The following is a 13,425-nucleotide window of genomic DNA, read 5'->3' on the forward strand; positions in this document are numbered from 1 at the left end:
GTTTGTTGGCCACATAAATGTCTTCTTTGGAGAACTGTCTGTTCATATACTTCACCCACTTTTTGGTGGGGTTGTTAGTATTTTCCTTGTAAATTTGCTCAAGTTCTTTGTAGATTCTGGATATTAGCCCTTTGTCAGATGGATAGATTACAACAATTTTATCCCATTCTGTGGGTTCCCTGTTCACTCTGATGATACTTTCTTTTACATTGCAGAAGTGCTTTAGTTTAATTAGATCCCATTTGTCAATTTTGGCTTTTGTTGCAATTGCTTTTGGTGTTTAAATCATGCAGTCTTTGCCCATTCCTATGTCCTATATGGTATTGCCCAGGCTTTCCTCTCAAGTTTTTATGGTTTTAGGTTTTGTGTTTAAGTCTTTAATCCATCTTGAGTTAATTTTTGTATAAGGTATAAGGAAGGGGTCTAGTTTCTGTTTTTTGCATATGGCTAGCCAGTTTTCCCAACAAAATTTATGAAATAGTGAATTCCTTTCCCATTGCTTTTTTTTTTGTCAGGTTTGTCAACAATCAGATGATTATAGATATGTGGTATTATTTGTGAGAGCTCTGTGGCGCTCCATTGGTCTATACATCTGTTTTGATAGCAGCACCATGCTGTTTTGGTTACTATAGGCTTGTAGTATAGTCTGAAGTCAAGTAGCATGATGCCTCCAGCTTTGTTCTCTTTGCGTACAATTGTCTTGCCTATATGGGTTCTTTTTTGGTTCCACATGAAATTTAAAGTAGTTTTTTTCCTAATTCCGTGAAGCAAATCAATGGTTGCTTCATGGGAATGGCATTGAATCTATAAATTACTTTGGGCAGAATGGCCATTTTCAGTATATTGATTCTTCCTATCCATAAGTATGTTATTATTTCTCTTTCTTTGTGTCCTTTCTTATATCCTTGAGCAGTGGTTTGTAGTTCTCCTTGAAAAGGTCCTTCACATCCCTTGTAAGTTGTATTCCTACATATTTTATTCTCTTTGTAGCAATTGTGAATGGGAGTTCACTCATGACTTAGCTCTCTGTTTGTCTATTAAAGGTGTATAGGAAAGCTTGTGATTTTTTGCACACTGATTTTGTACACTGAGACTTTGCTGAAGTTGCGTATCAGCTTAAGGTGTTTTTCGGCTGAGACGATGGAGTCTTCTAAATATACAGTCATGTCATCTGCAAACAGAGACAATTTGACTTCCTATCTTCCTATTTGAATACCTTTTATTTTTCTCTTGCCAGATTGCCCTGGCCATAACATTCAATATTATGTTGAATGGAAGTGGTGAGAGTGGCATATATTTGTCTTCTGCTGGTTTTCAAAGGGGATGCCTGAAGTTTTCTTTTTTTGTTGAGTCCCTGCCGGGTTTTGGTATCAGGATGATGTCTGTCTCATAAAATGATATGGGAAGGATTCCCTCTTTTTGGATTATTTGGAATAGTTTCAGAAGGAATGGTACCAGCTCCCCTTTGTATGTCTGGTAGAATTTGGCTGTGAACTCATCTGGACCTGGGCTTTTTTTGGGTGGTAAGCTCTTAAGAGCTGCCTTAACTTCAGACATTGTTATTGGTCTATTCAGGGTTTCAACTTCTTCCTGGTTTAGGATTGGGAGGTGGCAAGTGTCCAGGAATTTATGAGTTTCTTCCAGGTTTACTAGTTTATGTGCATAGAGTTGTTTGAAATAATCCCTGATGATGGTTTGAATTTCTGTGGAATCTGTGGTGATATCCCCTTTATGGTTTTTTATTGCATCAATTTGGTTATTCTCTCTTTTCTTTTTTATTAATCTGGCTAGTGGTCTGTCTATTTTGTTGATCTTTTTGAAAAACCAGCTCGTGGATTTATTGATTTTTTGAAGGTTTTTTTGTGTCTCTACCTCCTTCAATTGTGCTCTGATCTTAGTTATTTCTTGTTTTCTGTGAGGTTTTGAGTTTTTTTTATCTTGCTCCTCTAGCTCTTTCAATTTTGATGCTAGGGTGTCAATTTTTGATCTCTCCTTGCTTCTCATGTGGGCACTTATTGCTATATATTTTCCTCTAGAGACCGCTTTAAATGTGTCCCAGAGATTCTGGTATGTTGTGTCTTCATTCTCAATGGTTTCGAAGAACATCTTTATTTCTGCCTTCATTTCATTGTCTGAAAGCCAGCATCTACAAACTCGACAGGTGGATAAACCCGTAAAGATGGGAAGAAACCAGCACAAAAAGGATGAAAACACCCAAAACCAGAGCACCTCTCCTCCTAAAAGGGATCACAACTCCTCACCAGCAAGGGAACAAGGTTGGATGGAGAACGAGTGTGATGAAATGACAGAATCAGACTTCAGAAGGTGGGTAGTAAGAAATTTCTGTGAGCTAAAAGAACATGTTCTAACCCAATGCAAAGAAAATAAGAACCTTGAAAAATGATTTGACAAAATGCTAATGAGAATGGACAAAAAAGAAAGGAACATAAGTGAATTGATGGAGCTGAAAAACGCAACACGAGAACTTCACGAAGCATGCACAAGTATCAACAGCCGAATTGACCAAGCAGAAGAAAGGATATCAGATGTCAAAGATCAACTCAATGAAATAAAACAGGAAGGCAAGACTGGAGAAAAAAGGGTAAAAAGGAATGAACAAAGTCTCCAAGAAATGTGGGACTATGTGAAAAGACCTAATCAACGTTTGATAGGCGTACCCGAATGCGACGAAGAGAATGAATCCAAGCTGGAAAATACTCTTCAGGATATTATCCAGGAAAACTTCCCCAACCTAGCAAGGCACGCAAACATTCAAGTCCAGGAAATACAGAGAACGCCACAAAGATAGTCCTCAAGAAGAGCAACCCCAAGGCACATAATCGTCAGATTCACCAGGGTTGAAATGAAGGAGAAAATACTAAGAGCAGCCAGAGAGAAAGGTCGGGTTACCCACAAAGGGAAGCCCATCAGACTCACAGCAGATCTCTCAGCAGAAACCCTACAAGCCAGAAGAGAGTGGGGGCCAATATTCAACATCCTTAAAGAAAAGAATTTTCAACCCAGAATCTCCTATCCAGCCAAACTAAGCTTCATAAGTGAAGGAAAAATAAAATCCTTTGTGAACATGCAAGTACTCAGAGATTTTGTCACCACCAGGCCAGCTTTACAAGAGCTCCTGAAAGAGGCTCTACACATATAAAGGAACAACCAGTACCAACCACTCCAAAAACATGCCAAATGATAAAGAGAATCAAACACAAAGAAGAATCTGCATCAACTAATGGGCAAAACAGCCAGCTAGCACCAAAATGGCGGTATCAAATTCACACATAACAATATTAACCATAAATGTAAATGGATTAAATGCCCCAATCAAAAGACACAGGCTGGCAAATTGGATAAAAAGCCAAAACCCATTGGTGTGTTTTATCCAGGAAACCCATCTCACATGCAAGGATACACAAAGGCTCAAAATAAAGGGATGGAGGAAGATTTACCAAGCAAATGGAGAGCAAAAAAAAACAGGAGTTGCAATTCTCATCTCTGATAAATTAGACTTTAAAGCAACAAAGATCAAAAGAGACAAAGAGGGACATTACATAATGGTAAAGGGATCAATGCATCAAGAACAGCTAATGATCCTAAATATATACACACCCAACACAGGGGCAGACAGATACATAAGGAAAGTTCTTAATAACTTACAAAGAGACTTAGACTCCCAACAATAATAGTGGGAGACTTTAACACCCCATTGTCAATATTAGACAGATCAACCAAACAGAAAATTAATAAGGATATCCAGGACTTGAACTCAGGCCTGGACCAAGCAAAGCTAATAGACATTTACAAAACTCTCCACCCCAAATCCACAGAATATACATTCTTCTCAGCACCACATCACACCTACTCTAAAATTGACCACATAATTGGGAGTAAATCACTCCTCAGCAAATGCAAAAGAACACTTGCCACCTCCCAAGCCTAAACCAGGAAGAAGCCGAAACACTGAACAGACCCATAACAAGGTCTGAAGTTGAGGCAGCAATTAAGAGCTTACCACCCAAAAAAAGCCCAGGTCCAGACGGGTTCACAGCCGAATTCTACCAGACATACAAAGAGGAGCTGGTACCATTCCTTCTGAAACTATTCCAAACAATACAAAAAGAGGGAATTCTTCCCAAGTCACTTTACGAGACCAACATCATCCTGATTCCAAAACCCGGCAGAGATTCAACAAGAAAAGAAAAGTTCAGGCCAATATCCATGATGAACATAGATGCAAAAATTTTCAATAAAATACTGACAAGCCAATCACAACATCACATGAAAAAGCTTATCCACCATGATCAAGGAGGCTCCATCCCCGGGATGCAAGGCTGGTTCAACATAGGCAAGTCTATAAACGTAATTCACCACATAAACAGAAGCAAAGACAAAAACCACATGATTATCTCAATTGATGCAGAGAATGCCTTTGAGAAAATTCAACAGCCCTTTATGCTAAAAACCCTCAATAAGCTAGGAATCGATGGAACGTATCTCAAAATAATAAAAGCTATTTATGACAAACCAACAGCCAATATCATACTGAATGGGCAAAAACTGGAAGCATTCCCCTTGAAATGTGGCACCAGACAAGGATGCCCTCTCTCACCCCTCCTATTCAATATAATACTAGAAGTTCTAGCCAGAGCAATCAGGCAAGAAAAAGAAATAAAGGGCATTGAAATAGGAAAGGCGGAAGTCAAATCGTCTCTATTTGCAGATGACATGATTGTATATCTAGAAGACCCCATCATCTCAGCCGCAAATCTCCTGAAACTGATAAGCAAGTTCAGCAAAGTCTCAGGATATAAAATCAATGTGCAAAAATCACATGCATTCCTATACACCAATAACAGACTTAAAGAGAGCCAAATCAAGAACACACTTCCATTCACAATTGCCACAAAGAGAATAAAATACCTAGGAATACAACTAACAAGGAACGTAAAGGACCTCTTCAAGGAGAACTACAAGCCACTGCTCAACGAAATAAGAGAGGACATAAACAGATGGAGAAACATTACATGTTCATGGTTAGGAAGAATCAATATCGTGAAAATGGCCATACTGCCCAAAGTAATTTACAGATTCAATGCTATCCCCATCAAGCTACCAATGACCTTCTTCACAAAACTGGAAAAAACCACCTCAAACTTCATATGGAACCAAAAGAGAGCCTGTATAGCCAAGTCAATTCTAAGCAAAAAGAACAAAGCGGGAGGCATCACACTACCGGACTTCAAACTATACTACAAGGCTACAGTAATCAAAACAGCATGGTACTGGTACCAAAACAGAGATATAGACCAATTGAACAGAACAGAGGTCTCGGAGGCAACACAACATTATCTACAACCATCTGATTCTTGACAAACCAGACAAAAACAAACAATGGGGAAAGGATTCCCTGTTCAATAAATGGTGTTGGAAAAGCATGCACACAAATGTTCATTGCAGCACTGTTTACAATAGCAAAGACCTGGAACCAACCCAAATGCCCATCGATGATAGACTGGATAGGGAAAATATGGTACATATACACCATGGAATATTATGCAGCCATCAAAAATAATGAGTTCGTGTCCTTTGTAGGGACATGGATGAACCTGGAAACCATCATTCTCAGCAAACTGACACAAGAGCAGAAAATCAAACACCGCATGTTCTCACTCATAGGCGGGTGCTGAACAATGCGAACACATGGGCACAGGGAGGGGAGCACTGCACCCTGGGGTCTGTTAGAGGGAAATGGGGGAGGGATGGGGGATGGGGAGGTGGGGAGAGATCGCATAGGGAGAAATGCCAGATATAGGTGAGGGGGAGGAAGGCACCAAATCACACCGCCATGTGCGTACCTATGCAACAATCTTGCATGTTCTTCACATGTACCCCAAAACCTAAAATGCAATAAATAAATAAATAAATAAATAAATAAATAAAATTGTCTGGCAGCCAAAAAAAAAAACGAGAATGCTTCCAATTTTTGCCCATTAAGTATGAACATTGGGTATGGGTGTGGTAGACTTTTTAATTAAACATTTTTATTAATATGAATAGCCAAGTACCTAGTTGAAATAAAAGCACGTATTTTAAAGTTTTTTTTTATTTTTCAGATTACATCACAACAAAAACTTTGATAAGCATTTTTATTTGAATCTCCAAAACCAAGTTTGTAAATTTTACTGATTAACTCCACTTCTAAGACATGAGTGGGTAACCCATACATATAGATAACTATTTAATTTCTGTGTCTGTTTCCATCCAACTTAAATTTATACTATTTAATTATTTTAAAAGAGATAACCCTGTCCTAGGTTTTACACTAATATTTCAAAGATAAGGACAAACAACAAGGTGGGATCATGGCTTATGTGAAACAGGATATTAATCAATCTGTCTAAATCAAAGAACAATGCCTTTAATTTCAAAGACAAAGCTAGATCAAATCTCAATTTCAGTTTATTCCAAAAGCCAACCTGGAGTTATGGGATATTAAAAAATTTTGTTGGAACAGTGGTAGAACTAGTAAACAACTTAAAATAATTTCATTATTTTAATGATTATCAATAACTATCCCAAAATAATATTTTACTGAATGATTTGGTTGTTGTGTCAATTCTTTGACAACTGTGAATAAAAAAAATTGGTACTGCAAGTAGTTTCTTACATATGGCTTTAAGATAACTTCCATATTTAATAAATGCTTTATTGTCTTAAAGTGTATATAGAAGCAAAGTTTGTGAACCTCGGTATCATAAATTCCTAAAGATAGGACAGTGCACAAATAATCTTAGTTAAATGTTATTAATTTATACTTAAGAATATTTAGATTTAGAATGTTTGTTTAAATGGCCTATCTAGCCACAAAATCAGTATGTGTCAAAATTAAGACTAAATACAGAGGCTCCCAATCTTCAGCCATTTTTATAATATAGTAAAGCATTAAATATAAATCTGAAATAAAATAATAAAAGGCATCTCATGCTGCAGTATGTGCTGTCACTAAGCTTTTCACCTTCCATATCTGTACACAGGTAACCTTGACCACCATAAGAAAGAATTACTGATTCATTTGAAAATAAAATTGGGTGTTATTGGTAACTAACTGAAAATACATACATAATCACTATATGTATGTGTGTGTGTGTTTGTGCGTGTGCGTGTGTGTGTGTGTGTGTGTATGTGTGCAGAAAGACAGTGAAAGAACATTCACTTGTCATTCAGTAACCCCTTTGGTTTTAATCTAATACCAGTTTCATTAATTTTTATCTGCATGACTCTGGCCAAAATGTTTCAGAGTATCAGTGCCAGAATTTATATAAAGATAAGATTAGACATTATTTGGTAACTGATAGCAGACTACTTATTCTTAGGAAGCCATTACCACCATAGAATCAATGAGGTATGAAGATAGACATTTTAAGATACAACTCGTGATCAAGAGAACACTTTACATAGTCCTTTGGAGATGACTCAACCCTTCTAAAGTCATCTATAGTCAAGCATTACCTAATATACTACATCAAAACTGACTTCACATTTTTAACTATTTCTCTGATTATTTACAGTAGCATTAATTTTAAGTTTACTTTCTTTATCTAACAGACCATTGGTTCCTTCAGGAATCATATATAATTTCTTTCCTACTACACTGTTGTTAATTATTATAGCAATGGCAACATAAAAGTCTTTAAAAAACATATTTTGACTCAGTAGGAGAACCAATACCACCTGAATTTCACATACGGAATATCAAAGCACAAATGTTTTCTATGTATATATGTATGCATGCATGTATGTATGCATGTATCTATCTGTGTACATACAACCAGCTTTTCTATAAGTTTTAAACTTTATTGAAAAATATCTAGAGGAAAGAAACTGTCTAGGAATGTCAGCGTCTAAAAAGAAGAATTTCTATACAAATATGTTATTGCCACACTTGCTACTTTTTCAAAGAGATTTGCAACACGGTCTTCATTTCAGGATATGGTTGATTTTAGAAGAGTTTATATAATTATTATTGATGTCTTGTTTATCCTTTTTAGTTAGACACATTTTCATGTACCCCTTCACTTTTATAGTTATCATATTACCAATTATGCGCATTATGTGAAAGAATTTTTAAAATACAAATTATTGAATGTATGCATAAGATATGATAATAATTAAAAAGTTATTGAGCTGGGCACAACGGCACAAGGCTATAGTCCCTGCTTCTGGATAGGCTCAAATGAGAGGCTCTTTTGTTCCCAGGATTTTGAGGCCAGCCTGGGTAATATAGAGAGACCTTGTCTCAAAAATAACAGTAACAACATAAAACAAGGTATTGAATAAGAAGATAGAGGAGTATAAAGACTAAAGGTGGAAAAGAAGAAAGGAAAAAAAGGAGGGGGAAAGGGAAGGGAGGGGCAAAAGGGAAAGGAGGAGAAAAAGAGGGAGAAGAAAATACATGGTAGTTATTTTTAAATTCTTTCTCCCAGCTCTGATATTGAGGGCAAGAAATAAAGTGTTGTGGGTGAGTGTCCACATTAAATAGTCAATTAGTAAAGCAGAACATGCATGTCCTGGATTAATTTTAATACATTATTAGTATTAATAAAAAAGAATAAGTGACTTGCTTAATTCTATATATTAAATCTAGTTAACAGGCTTCACATTTTCATGAGTGCTGTTAGCTACTGCATATAACTGAGCCCCTTATCCCACATGGTTTTGTATTAAGTATATTTATCAGACCTTCTTCCTATGTTTTTCACTTCCTTAATGTCTGACTTTGTCTTTTGGTCATTTACTTTTCTACCATATGGAAGAAATCATAAAATGTATCTTAAAATTTATTTAGAATGTTCTAAGTAAAATGTCATGGCACATGTCATTTCCCCAAATGTTTAGAAATTTCATATGCATACATACATATATATTCATTTAGTTATACTGATGTATTTGTTTGTTTATGTTTTGTTTAATTTCCTTTTTGATAGGCAGAATGATCAAAGAATTTTTCAGGACCTTCTCCCATCATTCTGAATCTTGAAATCAGAACTTTTACAAATATGTATCCGTTTCAGCTGCTCCATAATATATCAGGAAGATGATATTAATGTTTAATAACTTTTATAGAGCTATGTAAACTGTCATTAATTTATGTAGAATGCTCTAAGTTAAACAGTGCCAGCAAATATGTTTTTATCAATTATTTTCATTTAATGCACTATTTTCCCTATTTTTTGACTTTTATGTTGATAAACAGATACTTTACACTGCATAGCTCTTGGAGTTTCATGTCTTTTCTGTTCCTTAATATATAATTTCTTCTCCATTAAAAGAGGCTAGATTGCTCTTTTAACAGTTCCATTTCAGCGAAGTAATTGGCCACTCTTTATATCCTTTTCACTGAGCCAACTTGGTTGCAGAGTCTTATGTTCAGTTTGAATCTAGAATAAAGAGCTGGTCATTCCAGAAACTGATAATAGCACATCAGACTTGGCAATTAGATTACTGTATTTCTCTTCTAAAAAGGATTTATAGATTGTTGGTATCATCTCCATAATTATACACTGACTTAAATTTTATTTAGTAGCTAACACTATTCAATAAAAATATTCATTAAATTTCTAGAATGTGCAGAATTTTTCATCACAAGGGATATGACGATAACTAAAGCATGGACTCTATGAGTTAAGTAATTAATAGTCTAATTCAGAGGCCTGAACCAAGGCCTTCGGGACTTCAGGACAATTCCTGCTGAAAATGTTTCTTTCTTTCTTTTTCTTTTTTTTGAGAAGTCTCACTCTGTTTTCCAGGCTGGAGTGCTGTGGCATGATCTCGGCTCACTGCAACCTCCGCATCCCAGGTTCATGCAAGTCTCCTGCCTCAGCCTCCTGAGTAGCTGGGACTACAGGCGCACCACACCACCCAGCTAATTTTTGTATTTTTAAATAGAGATGTGGTTATATCATGTTGGACAGGCTAGTATCAAACTCCTGACCTCAGGCGATCCACCCACCTTGGCCTCCTAACTGACAATGTTTCCATCAAAAAGTATTATTGAAATCTTGACTTTCTAGACATTTAAATAAAACGTTTGCTGACTCTTTGTCTCTTGGTAACATTGGTTTGAAAAACTTGAATATATTCATCTACTTTCATGTGTACTTTTTCCTGCAAATCTTTATGAATGATTAATATAAATCATGCATACAAAGTATATATATACATATGCTCACACACATACTTCTGTGTACATGTATACATATATTTTTCCTAATTATACCTTAACTTTGATAAAATTTCTTGATGCTGGATTTACAGTAACAGAGCTTAATTACCTTTTTTGGACTCTGACAAAAATGTCATAGGCTGATTGACCGTTAAGATCTCCACATAACCAGATCACTTTTGGATTTTTTTGATCACCAAACAATTATTTTTTTCCAACATGAGCATAGGAGTGGAAAGGTACAAGAGAAGAAAAAAGGTACCATTTAAGAGGCTTTATCAGACGGATCATTCTGCCCTGTAAGTCTATTCTTCTACACTTTCTTTTTCTGATGGATTATTAATTTCTTGATTATTACCAAAGTAGTCACTTATTTGGTTTTATGTTATGTTTTATTGTGCATAGGACTGGCTCATAGCAAAGGCTCTGTCATCATTTGTTGAATTTACTTTCTAATCTCTCTAGAGGCATATTTTTAAACTTTTAAGTTCAGGGGTACATGGGTAGGTTTGTTTTATAGGTAATTACATGTCACAGGGGTTTGGTGTACAGATTAGTTCATCGCCAAGGTAATAAGCATAGTACCTAATAGATCGTTTTTAGATCCTCACCTCCTCCCACCCTCCATACTCAAGGAGGTCCTGGTGTCTCTCTTTTCCTTTCTTTGGGTCTCTGTGTACTCAGTGTTTAACTCCCACTTATATAAGTGGCAACATGTGGTGTTTCATTTTCTGTTCTTGTTTGTTTATGATAATGGTCTCCAGCTCCATCCATGTTGAGTCAAAGACATGATCTCATTCGTTATCATGGCTGTGTAGTATTCAATCAAGTGTATGTACCACATTTTTTTGTCCAGTCTGTCACTGATTGGCATCTAGTGATTCCGTGTCCTCGCTATATTGAAGAGGGCCACAATGAACATATGCATGCCTGGTCTTTATGATAGAATGATTTATATTCCATTGGGTGTATACCCAATATAAGATTACTGGGTCAAATGGTGATTCAGCTTTAGGTTCTTTGAGAAATCAACAAACCACTTTTCACAATGACTGAACTAATTTACATTCTCATCAGAAGTGTGTAAGTGTTCCTTTTTCTCCACAATCTCACCAGCACTTTTTTTTTTTTTAACTTTTTCATAGTAGTCATTCTGACTGGTGTGTGATGGTATCTGATTGTAATTTTTATATGTAATTTTTATATAAACTCTCTAAAGTTTAGTAATGTTGAACATTTTTCATATACTTGTAGATCATGTGTATGTTTTCTTTATAAAAGTGTTCATGTCTTTTGCCCACTTTTTATATTTTCTTTTCTGATAAATTTTTTAGAGTTCTTTATAAAGGCTGGATATTAGACCTCTGTCAGATTTATTTTGCAAAATTTTTCTCCCATTCTGTAGGTTGTTTTTATTACTCTTTTGATAGCTTATTTTGCTGTGCAGAGGCTCTTAATTAATTAGATCCCATTTGTCAATTTTTGCTTTTATTGTAATTGCTTTTGACATCTTTGTCTTGGAAGTTTTGCCAGTTCCTATATTCAGAATGACATTACCTAGGTGGTCTTCTCAGATATGTATAGTTCTGAATTTTACATTTAAATTTTTAATCTATGTTGAGTTGATTTTTATATATGATATAAGAAAGAGGTCCAGTTATAATATTCTGCATATAACTAGCCAGTTATCTCAGCATGATTTATTGAATAGGAAGTCCTTTCCTCATTGCTTGTTTTTGACAGCTTTGTTGAAGATCAGATGGTTGTAGTTTTTAGATCCTCACCTCCTCCTATTTCTGAACAGCCCATTTTTTAAATGTTGATTTTAGAGTCAAGATGAATTGGAACAATCAATCTTTCATGTATACTAAGTATTTTGATTTATGTGTTCAAAGAAGTTCTTTAATGTCAATGTTCCATTTTTTTTTCTAATTCTGTGAAGAATATCAATTAGTAGTTTGAGAATCTGATAGGAATAAAATTGAATCTGTAAATTGCTTTGGGCAGAATGGCTATTTTAACAATAATGATTCTTCCTATCCATGAACATGGAAAGTTTTTCCATTCATTTTGCAATCTGTAATTTCTATGAACAGCATTTTATAATTCATATTGTAGAGATCTTTTATCTCCCTGGTTATCTCTATTCCTAGATATTTTCTTCTTTGTTTGTGGCTGTTGTGAATGGGATTGGGTTACTGATTTGGCTCTTACCTGGGATGTTGTTGATGTATATAAATGGTACTGATTTTTGTTCATTGAGTTTGTATCCTGAAGCTTTGCTGAAGTTGTTTATCAGATCAAGGAACTATTGGACAGAAACTATGGGGTTTTATAGGTATAAAATCACATTGATCATACTGTCTACAAAAAGAGATAGTTTGACTTCCTCTCTTCCTATTTAGACACTTTTATTTCTTTCTCTTGCCTGATTGCTCTTGGAGGATTTCCAGAACTATGTTGAATAGAAATAGTGAGACAGAGCATTTTTGTATTGTTCTTGTTTTCAAGGGGAATGCATGTTTCCACCTTTTGCTCATTCAGTATGATGCTGTCTGTGGGTTTTTCACTGACAGCTCTTATTATTTTTAAGTATGTTCTTTCAATGCCTCATTTGTTGAGGGTTTTGAACATGAAAGGATGTTGAATTCTATCAAAAACTTTTTTTTTTTTTTTTTTTTGAGACGGAGTTTCGCTCTCGTTACCCAGGCTGGGGTGCAATGGCCCGATCTCGGCTCACCACAACCTCCGCCTCCTGGGTTCAGGCAATTCTCCTGCCTCAGCCTCCCGAGTAGCTGGGACTACGGGCATGCGCCACCATGCCCAGCTAATTTTTTGTAGTTTTAGTAGAGACGGGGTTTCACCATGTTGACCAGGATGGTCTTGATCTCTTGACCTCGTGATCCACCCGCCTCGGCCTCCCAAAGTGCTGGGATTACAGGCTTGAGCCACCGCGCCCGGCCAAAAACTTTTTTTTTAATTCTGTACATTAGAGCAAACAGTGTCTTAGATATGTTTATATAAATACATTTTATTCTAGACTTACATAACCATAGCACAGACCAATGATTTACTACTAGATATTTAGTTAAAAGTATGAATTGCAACCCATCTCCCAAGTTCAGAAATAGTGTTTGAAAATGTACATCTAGGAAAAATAATATTTTATTTAACATGTCATTTCTTTGTACATG

At 35.8% G+C, this 13,425-nt stretch overlaps 1 protein-coding gene across 1 annotated transcript in view; it reads right to left on the reverse strand.

Moving 5' to 3' along the window:
• Nucleotides 1-13,425, reverse strand: part of LOC108305738 (ankyrin repeat domain-containing protein 24-like) — a 48,299-nt gene that overhangs the window by 16,993 nt on the left and 17,881 nt on the right. The window lies entirely within an intron of this gene.

Source organism: Cebus imitator, unplaced genomic scaffold (assembly GCF_001604975.1).
Source record: "Cebus imitator isolate Cc_AM_T3 unplaced genomic scaffold, Cebus_imitator-1.0 Scaffold66, whole genome shotgun sequence".
Classification (NCBI taxonomy): domain Eukaryota; kingdom Metazoa; phylum Chordata; class Mammalia; order Primates; family Cebidae; genus Cebus; species Cebus imitator.